Source organism: Callithrix jacchus, chromosome 22 (genome assembly GCF_049354715.1).
Source record: "Callithrix jacchus isolate 240 chromosome 22, calJac240_pri, whole genome shotgun sequence".
Classification (NCBI taxonomy): Eukaryota; Metazoa; Chordata; class Mammalia; order Primates; family Cebidae; genus Callithrix; species Callithrix jacchus.
The window spans coordinates 30,270,708-30,284,053 of record NC_133523.1 but is presented as its reverse complement, the minus strand read 5'-3'; the positions used below and the strand labels follow the sequence as shown (position 1 = coordinate 30,284,053).

At 49.8% G+C, this 13,346-nt stretch overlaps 1 protein-coding gene across 2 annotated transcripts in view; it reads left to right on the top strand.

The window, feature by feature from the left end:
* The window catches only part of PEPD (peptidase D), a 127,528-nt gene that overhangs the window by 35,817 nt on the left and 78,365 nt on the right, over window positions 1-13,346 (top strand). The window lies entirely within an intron of this gene.

The following is a 13,346-nucleotide window of genomic DNA, read 5'->3' as shown; positions in this document are numbered from 1 at the left end:
TTCGCTTGTTCTTTGTTGTTGGTTGGCTGGCTGCACTTCTTTTTGAAAGGACATGAGTCACTTAAACATCAATTAAACTGATCATTTCCCTTATTTGCAATCTTATAAAAACTCCCACCATAAGTAAACCAAACTTAGATAGCTCTAGCACAGGGTAGATAGTGAAAAGGGCAGAAATAAACATAACACGTAATCCCATTGCCAGAAAGGTAACCACGTTTTCCTCATGTCACGCATGTATCTTGACAAAGGTGGCATTCTGTTCTACGCATTTTTCTGTCACCTTCTGTCTTCCCTTGGTGATACTGGCAGCCCTTACCTGCAGCACAACTGGCTTCTCCTAGCTGCCTACGAAGTAAGCTGACTTACACTGGGTGTCACCTCTGTGGGCCCTGGAGGTGGCCTTCCAATTCTGACATGCCACCAGTTTTCTTCCTAAGCCATTGAATTGCTCTTTGACAACAGCAAGGCATTTTTTCTTTGATGGATGGTTGCACTTACTGAGAATGTAGAAGAGGGGCAAGGCCAGGCCTTTGCTACATCGTCACTTGCCTAGGAGATGTGTAGCCTTCTCACATCCGACCCTGAGTCTGTGCAATCACATTTTCCCATCTAGCTGGGAGCTCTGACTTACCTCATCTTAGAGCTTGGGACCAAGGTGGTATCCTGAAAGATTAGTGGCCATTGGCTGGGGAAAAGGAAGGAGCAGGAGACAGTGGCCCAGGCCAAAGGACCACTTATTCACAGAAACAAGAGAAAGGGTGGTGGCTTTGTGGGCCCAGTGCGGAGCCAGGGAGCAGAGCCCAAGAATAGCTGGAGAGATAGGCAGTGGCTAGTTGGGCCTTGGTGTCCATTTTGACATTTTCTTCAGAGGGATGGGAAACACAGGAAACCTTTGAAGGATTTAAGCAGGAGATTGGTAGGACTGGGTTGCATTTAAAAAATCATTTTGGGTTGGATGCAGTGGCTCATGCCTGTAATCCCAGCACTTTGGGAGGCCGAGGCAGGCGGATCACGAGGTCAGGAGATTGAGACCATCCTGGCCAAATGGTGAAACCCTGTCTCTACTAAAAACTAAAAAAAAAATTAGCTGAGCATGGTGGCGCCCATCTGTAGCCCCAGCTACTTGGGAGGCTGAAGCAGAATTGCTTGAACCTGGGAGGCAGAGGTTGCAGTGAGCCGAGATCACGCCACTGCATTCCAGCCTGGCGCCTGGCAACAGAGCAAGACTCTGTCTCAAAAAGAAAAAAATCATTTTGGCCTTAGACTGGAGACTCAGTTGTAGGACAAGTGTGGGCACAGTGTATAAGTGAGGAGGCTGTTGCAGGGGTCCAGCTGGCAGTGGAGGGTGGTGGCAGGACTGATCTGAGCGGTGAGGCCACAGCCAAAAGGGAAAGCTCCTGGGAAGGACCGGTTGTGATGCTTGAGTGAAGGATAGAGTTGAAGGTGATGCTGGGCGATGTGTCACGGAGATGGGGACAACTGGGAGGGGCAGATCTGGGACTTGGAGTGTATTGAGTCTGAGGCAGGGCCAGTGGGGGAGACGGCTGAGCTCCAGGTGGAGAACCAAGGGCTGCTGACTGGTGCCAATACTGACCCTCAGGAGGGTTAGAGGCCAGTGGGTCCCACGCCCCTCACAGCCACACTCTGTGAGGACGAGGCTGGTGTTCTTCACGTTTATAGCCACCTCTTGTTTTCATAAAGTGACAAGGCTGAGCTGGTGGCTCATGCCTGTAATCCCAGCACTTGGAGAAACCAACATGAGAGAATCACTTGAGGCCAGGAGTTTGAGACCAGCCTGAGTAACAGAGAGATCCCATCTCTACAAAAACAAAACTTAAAAATTAGCCAAGCGTGGTGTTGCACTCCTATAGTCCTAGCTTCTTGGGAGGCCGAGGCAGGAGGATCACTTGAGCCCAGGAGGTCGAGGCTATAGTGCGCCATGATTGTGCTACCATACTCCAGCCTGACTGACAGAGCCAGACCTTGTCTCAATAAAATGAAGTAACAAATGCCTGACCTGTTCATAAGAGCGAAAGATTTATAGGATCTGAAGAGAAACCAGAGGGTCTGTCCTGTCTGTAGCCCCCATTGGCAGAAGAATAAATCCTGGGTACTTAAAGTGGACCATGTCCACTTACACTGCCCCACATGGGACATTCTCTTGAGGTCGATTACAGATTGGGTGGCTTGGAGACCACAGCTGGGTCCTGCGTTCCTGCATCTCCTAAGGGATAAGTCATTAATTTGTCACTTTGGAAGAAGCACACTGTAATTCTAGTGACATTTTCGAGGCTTTGAGGTCGAGCCTGTGTTCATAAGGATACCTCCAACTTTATTAAAGCAAGCAGCAGAAAGGATTTACTTGACAGTTGATGGCAGTAGAACTGTTTTAGAAATGTCACATCGTCCCTGCTGCTCAGGGGTATGTTTTAATGGCCCAGGTCCCAGTCATGCTCGGTGGGTCCACTGTAGCCATGATCATCACACTCCCTGGGTAACTGGAGGAAGGCTTCCTCGTGGGGCGGTGGCAGGTCCCTTATTTACAACAGTGGGTGGGCTTTCCATGGTGTTAGATGCATGACTCAGGGATGCATCTTTTGGATGGCCTTGAATGCTTTCACCACCCTCTCTCTCTGGGCCCTGTGGAGGGTCATGGGGGTAACGGGAAACCATCGACTCGCGCACATGTGAATTGTAGCCCCAGCTCCTCCCCGTCAGGAAGTCACTTGACTTTTCTGAGCCTCAGCATTTTAATCTGTAAAATGGAGACGTAGTGAAACCTCACTCATGGTACGGACGTGAAGATTCACCCAACTTCAGTTTCCTCACTTGCAAAGTAGGCTCAAAGATTGAATGAGAGTCTAAGTCAAGTACTGGCATGTCTTCTTTTTTTCTTTAAGAGACAGGATTTCACTTTCCGTCCTAGGTTGGAGTGCAGTGGCGTGATCATAGCTTGCTGCGGCACTGACTTCCTGGGCTCAGGCGATCCTCCCACCTCAGCCTCCCAAGTAGCTGTGATACCAGGTACATGCCACCACACCCAGCTAATTTTTCTGTTTTTTGTAGAGACAGGGTCTCCTGTGTTGCTCAGGCTGGTCTCGAACTCCTGGCCTTAAGAGATCCTCCTACCTCAGCCTCCCAAAGTGTTGGGATTATGGGCGTGAGCCACCGCACCCAGCCTGGCACTTTTTTTTTTTTTTTTAGATGGAGTCTTGCTCTGTCACCCAGGCTGGAGTGCAGTGACATGATCTTGGCTCACTGCAACCTCCGCCTCCCAGTTCCAAGTGATTCTTGTGTCTCAGCCTCCCGAGTGGCTAAGACTACAGGTGCACACCGCCACGCCTGGCTACTTCTTGTATTTTCAGTAGAAATGGAGTTTCACCATGTTAGCCAGGCTATAGCTGGCTTAATATTAAGCCCCGCCCCCCCCCCCTTTTTTTTTTTTGAGACGCAGTTTTGCTCTTGTTACCCAGTCTGGAGTGCAATGGCCCGATCTCGGCTCACCGCAACCTCCGCCTCCTGGGTTCAGGCAATTCTCCTGCCTCAGCCTCCTTAGTAGCTGGGATTACAGGCACGTGCCACCGTGCCCAGCTAATTTTTTGTATTTGTAGTACAGACAGGGTTTCACCATGTTGACCAGGATGGTCTAGATCTCTTGACCTCGTGATCCACCTGCCTTGGCCTCCCAAAGTGCTGGGATTACAGGCATGAGCCACCGCGCCCGGCCCTAAGCACCTCTTAATAACACTGACTGTCACCTGTTGAGACTCCGTGTGCACAAGGTGTTGTGTTAAGCACTCGATGCATGTCACTGTATGTAAAGATATTTTATTTGTGGTGTACTAGGTAAGTGTTCTAGCTATCCCCATGCTACAGATGAGGAAACTGAGGCTCAAGGAAGTTAGTGACTTGCCCAAGAAAATGCCAGTTGAGCCCAGACTGTTGGTTCCAGGCTCTTGCGCTGCTCCTTGCAGCTCTGAGGGGGCACACTTGGAGTGGATCCGCTCGAGTGTCAGTCATCCTCCCAGCTCACTGCTGGTCCCACTGAATGCAGGGTCCAGCACCTTTGGAATGGTCTGGCGCTGGGGCCAGGGTATAGTAGGGTGGAGGACCAGGGGGCAGATGCTTGCTTGGCTTGCCACCCAGGTGCACCCCAGCTCCCGCTAGCAGCTTGGCTGGGGACGTGGGGTTCCTCCAGAGCCCGTCTGATTGGAAGGCAGCATGCAGCCTCTCCTAGCACCGGCAGACTCGCTTTCTCATTTTTGGTCAGCTGTCATTCATTTCCTGCCTGTGACTGTTTTATTGTTTTCCATTCTCTCCAGGAGCGCCTTTTTGATTTCCTGTAAATTCCTTTATAATCATACTCTTCCCCACAAACATGAGATCATAACTGATCATTTCTTTTCTTGTGCTGGGTCGTACAGTTTGAATGTGAAGGTCAAAAGTTGAAACTTAAAAAGAGCAGGCATCTTACTTCCATCATTTAGGCTGTGGTTCTGCTTTACTGTTTTGCAGATGATTAAATTGATCTGAAGGCAAGGTGGGAAATAAAAGGAGATGTTTTCATACCACCTGATAGCTCAGTGCCTTGGGTTTCGGTTAAGTACCTCTGGAAGCGTCAGGGGAGAGCAGGCGTGTCAGCTATTGCCGTGTGCCTTCTTGGGTTTTAAGCGAGACTGTGTTAACTTGAGTCATCCACCGGTTTTAGAGCTGTTAATTACACAGAACGAAAGTGTCCTGCATGCATTAATCAGGTGGTGGGTAACGTGTCTATTTCTGCTTCCCGGCCTCTCTGTGTGCACAGGAGATGGGAAGCTGTGGTTGGTTCACAGGTAGACGTGCCCCAGGATTCTACGTCCTGGGTAATGTGTCCCAAATTAGAAAAGATACGTAGATGATGACCTAAATTCTCGGTGTGTCTGTGAAAAGGATTCCAGTAGGTAGTGTTGCTCATCTTTGTGTCCTCATGAATAGGCATTTAACCCTACGCCAGCAAGGAAGCCACATGGGAAGTGGGACTCCTAGGGGAGAGTGAGAACTTGAGTCACCACACGCCAGGAGGCAGGAGATGGATGTGGGAGCATCAGACAGAAGGAGAGGCGTGGCCAGGCCCTGGTCCAGGGTGGAGGTAGACCTCTGCCCCATGTCTGCCCGTCCCCTGGCTAGGTTTCAGGCACACTCAGTGCACAGCTGAGCTAAACCATCATTTTCTTCATGGCTCTGGTTTCTTTGAGAGGACTTATTGATTGATCCCCTGGAGGATATGTAATTTCAACCCGCTCTTTTCTTTCTGTCTTTCCCCTTGTGGGATTTTATCCTTTGCATCACTGGGTCATGGAGTTTGGGAGGGATAGTTGTGGGGGGTCCAGTGGTGTTGAATTTCCGCCCACCTGGCTCCAATTGAACCATTCTCTGCACATCCATCTCCAGGAGAGATGGATTTCCTGGCTCTTTAAATGAGTTTTGTTCAACACGGTGGCACTTTGATGCATAGAGGCTGATTTTAGAAATCCTTCATCCTTGTCTCACTACTATTTTAATCAGTGGAGTATTAGACCTCAGTTAATTGATATCTTAATTCAGGATTTAATGCTCAGAGGCAGTTCTGTGACTTGTGAATATTTAAGGAAAAAAATAAGGTTGCTCAAATATATCTTCGCCTCATCTAGTTTTTGTTATTTTAGGTCTGTAGCAGGAGAGCAGGCCTGCATAGGGTAGGAGCCTTTGCCTCCCAGCCTCCCTGTCTGTCTGAACAGCCTCCAGGCGTGGTGATGCCCATAGCATGGCCACGAGCTGGGGACTGTCTGTGAGGCTGTGCAGTGCCCATGTCTCCTGGCACACGTTTTCCTTGCCAAAGAGCCTGAGCTGACTTCTGCCCAAACTGCTCTTCTTAAAGACAAGCTCTTGCTTTCTTGCCCAGGCTGGAGTGCAGTGGTGTAATCATGGCTCACCGCAGCCTCGAACTTCCAGGCTCATTCAAATCCCCCCCGCCTCAGCCTCCTGAGTAGCCGAGACTACAAGTGCGTACCACCATACCTGGCTGAGTTTTAAATGTTTTGTAGAGACGGGTTATCGCTGTGTTGCCCAGCCTGGCCTCGAACTCCTGGCCTCAAATGATCCTCCAGCCTTGGCCTCCCAGAGTGTCAAGATTACAGGTGTGAGCCACCATGCCTGGCCTGCCCAAACTTCTTAGGTGGCATCTTTGTCACCCTGTCCTGAGTCATGGTTCTCTGTTGTTTCCCGGAGGAGGTGGCCTTTGTCCTCTCATGGGGCTGTCAGCCTTGTAGATCATACTAATAACAACCACCCCACACACCCCCGGGGCAGACAAGGCTGGGACTGAGTGCGACCATGCCTCTCTCACTCCAGGTCCCAGTGGGCCCACGGAGGCTGAGGCACCCTTTTGACCTTGCCCACGCATGCTCAGGAACAGTGGAAACTGGCTCATCATATTCAGGGTGATGCATTCCTCCTGAAGACAGGGAGAAACCACACGGAATGCTGGAAAATCCTGTTCTTTTCTACACTCATCTTAAAAACAGTTTCTGGTATTTGTGCTCTGAGATAACCAGGCCAGGCTGGGACGCAGCCCTCTATGCCTGGCGCCTGGGCCAGACTTCAGGCCCAGAGTGCCCTATAGATAATTGGTTAAGCCAGCACACAGCAGACGTCTATTTAAGCATAGATTCAACTGGGCCAGGCCAAAGCCCAGCCAGGCTGGTTTCATCAGAGAAGTGCCTTTGTAGAATAATTTGCCCTGGTTCAGTTTGATTTTTTTTTTTATGTAAGTCAAAAAAATATCCTGAGTAAACCAGCTAGAAGCCCAGTTTGCCACTTTCCCCAAAGTAAGATGAGAAAAGCAACCAGGCCTCTGGGCCTTGATGGCGGAGATGCTTATCGCTTCTGCTGGGAGGATGTGGTTCTTTCTCCTTTGGCAGATAACGACCTCTTCCCATTCATCGCTGTAGGAAGATACCCCAGCTGCAGGGGGAGGCGGAGTGGAGAGCCTGGGGTGTGGACTCCTGGCGCCAACCCTGGGCTGCTCTTCCTGCCTGTGGGACTGGGATGAGGCAGTGGCAGGGGGAAGTTGGGGGAGTGCTGAGGCCTGGGGAGGTTGGGCCTTGCTGTGCCTGGTTTGGCAACATTTCATGCTGCCCTGCTAAGCTTCCATGGGGTGGGGAGGGTTGGGTGGAGAGGCCTCCTGTTCTCTTTGAAATGAGGCCATCGGCTCTCCTTTTTGGAAATGAGCTGTTGTCTGGCTTCGGTGGAAGGCCAGGTAGCTTTGATGACACATAGTTACTGCTTGTCTGCGCTGGTGCTGGGACCCTGTCCTCCAGGGCCGTATATGGCCTTTCAGAAGAGACTTAAATTAAAAGAATTGTAAATGTTAGAGGTCTCTGAAGATTCATTTAGGCTACCTAGGGAACACAGAGAAGGCACTTAGCCCAGGGTGGGGGAGTAGAAGGGGGTCGTCCCTGACCCCCAGAAAAGCGTGTTTGAGGGCAGGAGTCAGTTCCAGGAGGAAGGGGCTGGGAGAGCACGTGGGGTGAATGGTGGAGTTGGCCTGCACCAGTGAGTTGTGCTCTACTAGAGGTTTGCCTTCATCCTGAGGACACCTAGAGACCACTGGACATGAAGGGAAGATTGATGAGGTTGGCATTTCCTAAAGACCCCCCTATCCAGCAGGTGGACTGGAGGCCTGGAGGCTGCAGGGGTTATCCAGGCTGGAGAGGCTGGGGCCAGATAGAGAGAAATGGGGGGTGCCAAGGGAGGTTGTGGAGGGCACCGAGGGAGGTTGTGGAGGGCAATGGCAGCTCTTGGCCATGGGTTGGATGTGGGAAGCGATGGATGGATGTGATAGGAGAGGGCATCTAGGATGGTGCCCGGGTCTCTGCTGAAGCAGCAGGAAGATGGCAGCCGCATTATGAGGGTATGGTGGGGGTTCTCACATGCTGAGCTCCAGGGTGCCCAGGACCTACAAATGAGAACAGAAGGAAAGCAGGGAGAGGCGGAGGGAACCATACCTTCTGGGAGGAGGGAAGGGGAGGGCTGGCAGTGTGATGGGGGCTGAAGAGAGAAGCAGAAAGGGGAGAGGGGAGGGGAAGAGATGGGGAGGAAGTTCAAAATAGAATGCAAAAGCTGCTCTCCCTCCTCCCCAAGGCAAGGACTGTTAGGGCCCCGGCAGGCAGCGTAGGGGAGGCTTGGCTGTAGGCGAAGAAGGGGCAAGTGAGGGGAGGATTCTTTACTTGTAGAGGAAGCTGTTTCTCGGTGGCCATCGAGCTTCTTGCAGGAAGGGTGGGTGCATGGTGGAGAGTGGAGCTGGGATCCCCAGGTGGGTGTGTGAACTTGGAAAGAGGATGCACCTTCTCTTGAAAGGGAGGGAGAAAGGACGGCTGGGGAGTCCTGGGAGTTTGGAGGAGGAGAGGTGAGAGTGGGCCCATCTGCTGGCTGCTGTGCGCTCCAAGAAGTAGGAGTGGAATTCATTCATCTGCAGCGGCTCCCACGGTGGGCAGAAGTGGGGAGTAGAAATCTTAAGAAGTTGTGGGAAGTTGAGAGTAGCCCTCCCGTGGGTTCCCCTGCAGCTCACAGTAGAGCTGGGGCCTCACTGAGGTGGGTGAGACTGTTGACTGGGACTTGCTTGGCCCTTGCCAGCTGCGTGATCTCCCCAGCAGCGCTCGGTATTCCTGGAGCAGTCACAGGCTGAGCCCGTGGGGATGGTGGACACAGGGCCGAGGAGTCTACAGCACTGGAAAGAATAGTGGCCACAGGGAAGGACAGGGATCTAAGCCAAACGGAGGCAGAAGGTGGCTCCAGGAAAAAGTAAGGGGTTGAAGGGTGGGGGCTCCTGGACCTCACCTGTATTGTCACCTAGTGATCGTCACTGCATTTGAGAAGAGAGACCTGCTCGCTGATGGCAGGTTCCCTGGGCTGGTGCCATCGACAGCAACAGTGGGAATGACATCCAAGGGACCGTGAATGGGTTCAGACCTAGGGAGCCTGAGCTGCTGGCCCCATTCCCACCCATGGCTCTGAACTCTCACCCTCTGGGGATAGGAGCAACCTTTCTGGTCCCAGATGGGACTGCACCCGCCATGCAGCGGCATCAGAGGCACCTTCACGGTGATTAACAGCACGCCGTCAGGCTTCAGGGCTGCCACCGCCAGAGAGTTAGGGCGTTCATTCGAGAGGGTCTCCCTGGGCTTGCGGGTTTGTTTTCTCCACGTTCCCCAGAAGGTTCTGTGGCATTGGGAAAGTGTCGCTGTGCTGCAGGATGCCTGCTTCATTTCCCAGTGACAAATGGCTGGCTGTCCCAGCTGTGTGGTGTCATGGAGACCGTGTGAGTCAGCGGCAGGCTAGCGTGGGCTGCTCCCATGACATCCGAGGCCTTGCTGCCTCTGATGGGGATGGGGGAGCCGCTGGGCCCCTCGCCTTCCTGCCATCCTTGCCTACCTCTGGCCCTCTGTCTAGGCTGCCTTGATGGAGGCCAGCTCAGATGGGCTCCTGGCCAGGCTGAGGAGGAGGAAGAGGAGATGCAGGAGAAGCCCCTTTGATAGAGGGGTGGGTGCTGGTGTGCATCCTCAGACCCTCCAGCTTTGCTGATCTTGAGAGTGTTTGAGTTGATCCCTTTCTGAGAGCCACAGGTGGGCCTTTGGGAGCTTTGCTGCAGGTAGGTCATTTTTAGTAAAGGGAAAGGAGCTGGCCAGGGGGTGCACCGGGAACTCTCTGCCTTTGCAGAAGGGACCTTGGTGCAGAGGGACTCAGCTGGGCTGCCCACCTCTGTTCTCCAGGTCTCAGCATTACAGACCTCTCTGACTGGGTGGCCAGCCCCAAACCAAAAGGGCTCAGGCCTCTCCCATCATTCCCTCCCATAGCACCCCAGCTCCTGCCCTTAGTAGCCCTCCTTCCGCTCCATTATTGTGTGTTTACTCGCACTGTATTCCTCCCTCCAAAGTCTCTGTGCTCCATCAGGGGAGGACGTGGCCCTTTCACTCCACTCCATCACTTGTGCCTCGTACATCCAGCCAACACGTACTTATTAGTGATGTGAAATGAATGAATGGACATTTACCATTATGGACAGCAGCTGATTAAGGTTTTTACAGTGTTATCAAAGCAATGTGTGCCCTTGGTTTAAAAAGCCACTAGTACAAAATCACTACAGGAAAGCTAGGTTATCATGAAACCAGCGACTCCTGCCAGCTCATCTCTCTCTACCCCAGCCCTCCCCAAAGTCAATTTTTTGGACTATATCTGTTGCCCCCACCCATCTTTTAATCATATGATTATTGCTGGTTCTTCCACAGGTTCCGTTTGCCTTCTTGTCATACACACTTGAGCCTCCTTTAGTTCTTGCTCCGTAAACTTTCCACCCCATCTCGCCTTTGCCCTGGGTGAGCTGAGGCTGCACAGGTGGGGCCCTGCTCTCTCTGCACATCTTTTCTCCACCCCCTGTCTTCACCTCCTGACTTCTGTGGCTGTTTCCTTGTTAGGGTATGTTACATTCCCATTGCATTCATGTGAGCAGTAAATCTTACCTGTTTTGGGGGAGACATTAACTCTAAAAGGTAAAAAAAGAAACAAACCAAAGAAAACCCATAAAACTGTTTCCATGATCACTATGATCGTGGTCTCTGCAGAGCTAAGGAATATGTCAGGGCAGGAGTGCCTTCTCTTGGGTCAGATGTCACAAGCCCAGGGCCTCCCTCAAGAGGAGGCTCCTAGCATTAAGAGCATATAGATGGCTTTTCTTATTAACGAACAGTTGTACAAAATCACTTTGTATTTTAGTTTATTCTCTGTTTAAAGAATGGTTTTCTTTATTTTTTTAATTAAATTTTTTTTCATTAGAACAAAAGCAGCGTACGTGTATTGTTGAAAGTCAGAAAGTTCACATGGGGGAACAGTCCAAGATGGCCGATCGCTAGCATCTTGGGATTGTAGCTCTCAGTCAAAGCACAGAGAACTAGAGGACGCCACACTTTCAGACAAATTCTGGTTGCTCACGGAGCAGAAGACCCCCAGTGGAGGAGTCACATGGGTCGCCAGCGTGACTCTTGTGGACAGCGCAGTGGTTTTGCCAGCACCTCAGCGCGACAGCTCTCAGAGCAGAGTAAACAGGGCTGGCTCCCCTTCTGACCGAGGTTTGGAGGACCCACACGGGTCCCCAGCACGACTCCTGAGGCCGGCGCATTGCCTGGGACGGCACCTCGCGGCAGCTCTCGGCGCAGAGTAAACGAGACTGGTTCCCCTTCTGACCGTGGTTTGGAGCCCCAGGAAGGCAGAGTCGCCTATTACAGACACAAGAAGGAAGCCAGACAGGAGAATCCTGGGCAGAAAAGCACCATCAGTCTTAACGCCGCTGCTCTGGCCCTGGGAACTAACAACTTGGACGTCCACTCAAGAGACCTAATCTGAAAGTTGGTAATTCCAAATTTGACAGGAGGATAAATTTACAATGATGGGAAGAAACCAGTGTAAAAAGGCTGAGAATACTCAAAATCAGAACGCCTCTCCCTCTAAAGATGATCACAGTTCCACATCAACAATGGAACAAGGCTTGACGGAGAACGAGCGCATCCCAATGAGAGAATCACTCTTCAAGGAATGGATAATAAGAAACTTCAGCGAGTTAAAAGAACATGTTGTAGCCCAACGTAAAGAAACTAGGAACTTTGAAAAAAGGTTTGATGAAATCCTATTGAGAATAGACAACTTAGAGAGGAATATAAGTGAATTAATGGAACTGAAGAATACAATATAGGAACTTCAAGAAGTATGCACAGGTTTAAACACTCGAATTGTTCAAGCAGAAGAAAGGATATCAGAGGTCAAAGTCCAACTTAACGAAATGAAACAAGAAGACAAGATTAGAGAAAAAAGGATAAAAAGAAATGAGCAAAGTCTCCAAGAAATGTGGGACTATGTGAAAAGACCAAATTTACGTTCGATAGGTGTACCTGAATGCGATGGAGAGAATGAATCCAAGCTGGAAAATACCCTTCAGGATATAATTCAGGAAAATTTTCCTAAAATAGCAAAGCAGGTCAATATTCAACCCCAGGTAATACAGAGAACACCACAAAGATATTCCTCAAGAAGAGCAACCCCAAGGCACATAATCGTTAGATTCACCAGGGTTGAAATGAAGGAGAAAATACTAAGGGCAGCCAGAGAGAAAGGTCAGGTTACCCACAAAGGCAAGCCAATCAGACTTACAGCAGATCTCTCAGCAGAACTACAAGCCAGAAGAGAGTGGGGGCCAATATTCAACATCCTCAAAGAACAGAACCTTCAGCCCAGAATTTCATATCCAGCCAAACTAAGCTTCACAACTGAAGGAAAAATAAAATCTTTTATGAACAAGCAAGTACTCAGAGATTTTATTACCACCAGGCCTGCTTTACAAGAGCTTCTTAAAGAAGCATTACATACAGAAAGAAACAACCAGTATCAGCCTTTCTAAAAATATACCAAAAAGTAAAAGCACCAACATAAAGAAGAATTTACATCAACGAATGGACAACACAGCCAGTTAACATCAAATGGCAGTAATCCTAAATTTAAAACGACTAAATCCCCCAATCAAAAGACACAGCCAAAACCCAACAGCATGTTACATCCAGACCTGTTTCACATGCAAGGAAACACAAAGACTCAAAACAAAGGGATAGAGAAAGATTTACCAACCAAATGGAGAGCAAAAATAAATAAATAAATAAATAAATAAAAAGCAGGAGTTGCAATTCTCATATCGGATAAAATAGATTTTAAAGCAACAAAGAGATAGTGGTAAAAGGATCAATGCAACAAGAGCTAACGATCCTAACACCCAGATACATAGAGACTTAGATTCAATGAGACAGAAAATTAATAAGTATATCAAGGACTCGAACTCAGATCCAGAACAAGTAAACTTAATAAATATTTATAGAGCTCTCCACTCAAATACACAAAATATACATTCTTGTCAATACCACATCACACCTACTCATAGGTTTAAATGAAACATTGATTGGCCATTATTAATACCCATTTTTTTTCAGAATAAAGCAATATTTCCATTTACCCTCCCTCTTTCTCTTCCTCTTTCTTCCTCTCCTTTACTCATTTTTTTTTCTTTCCATATCTCCAAAAAAAAAAAAAAAAAAAAAATCAACTTGTAAACCTCTAGATCCAGGTCGGCAATGTCTCTCATTGCTAGATTTCCTTCCTTCCCTTCCCTCCCTCCCTCCCTCCCTTTCCCCTTCCCCCTTCCTCCCTTCTTTCCTCCCTTCATCCCTTCCTTCCTCCCTCCCTTCCTCTTTCCCTCCCTTCTTGCCTTCCTCCCTTCCTCCCCTCAAAAA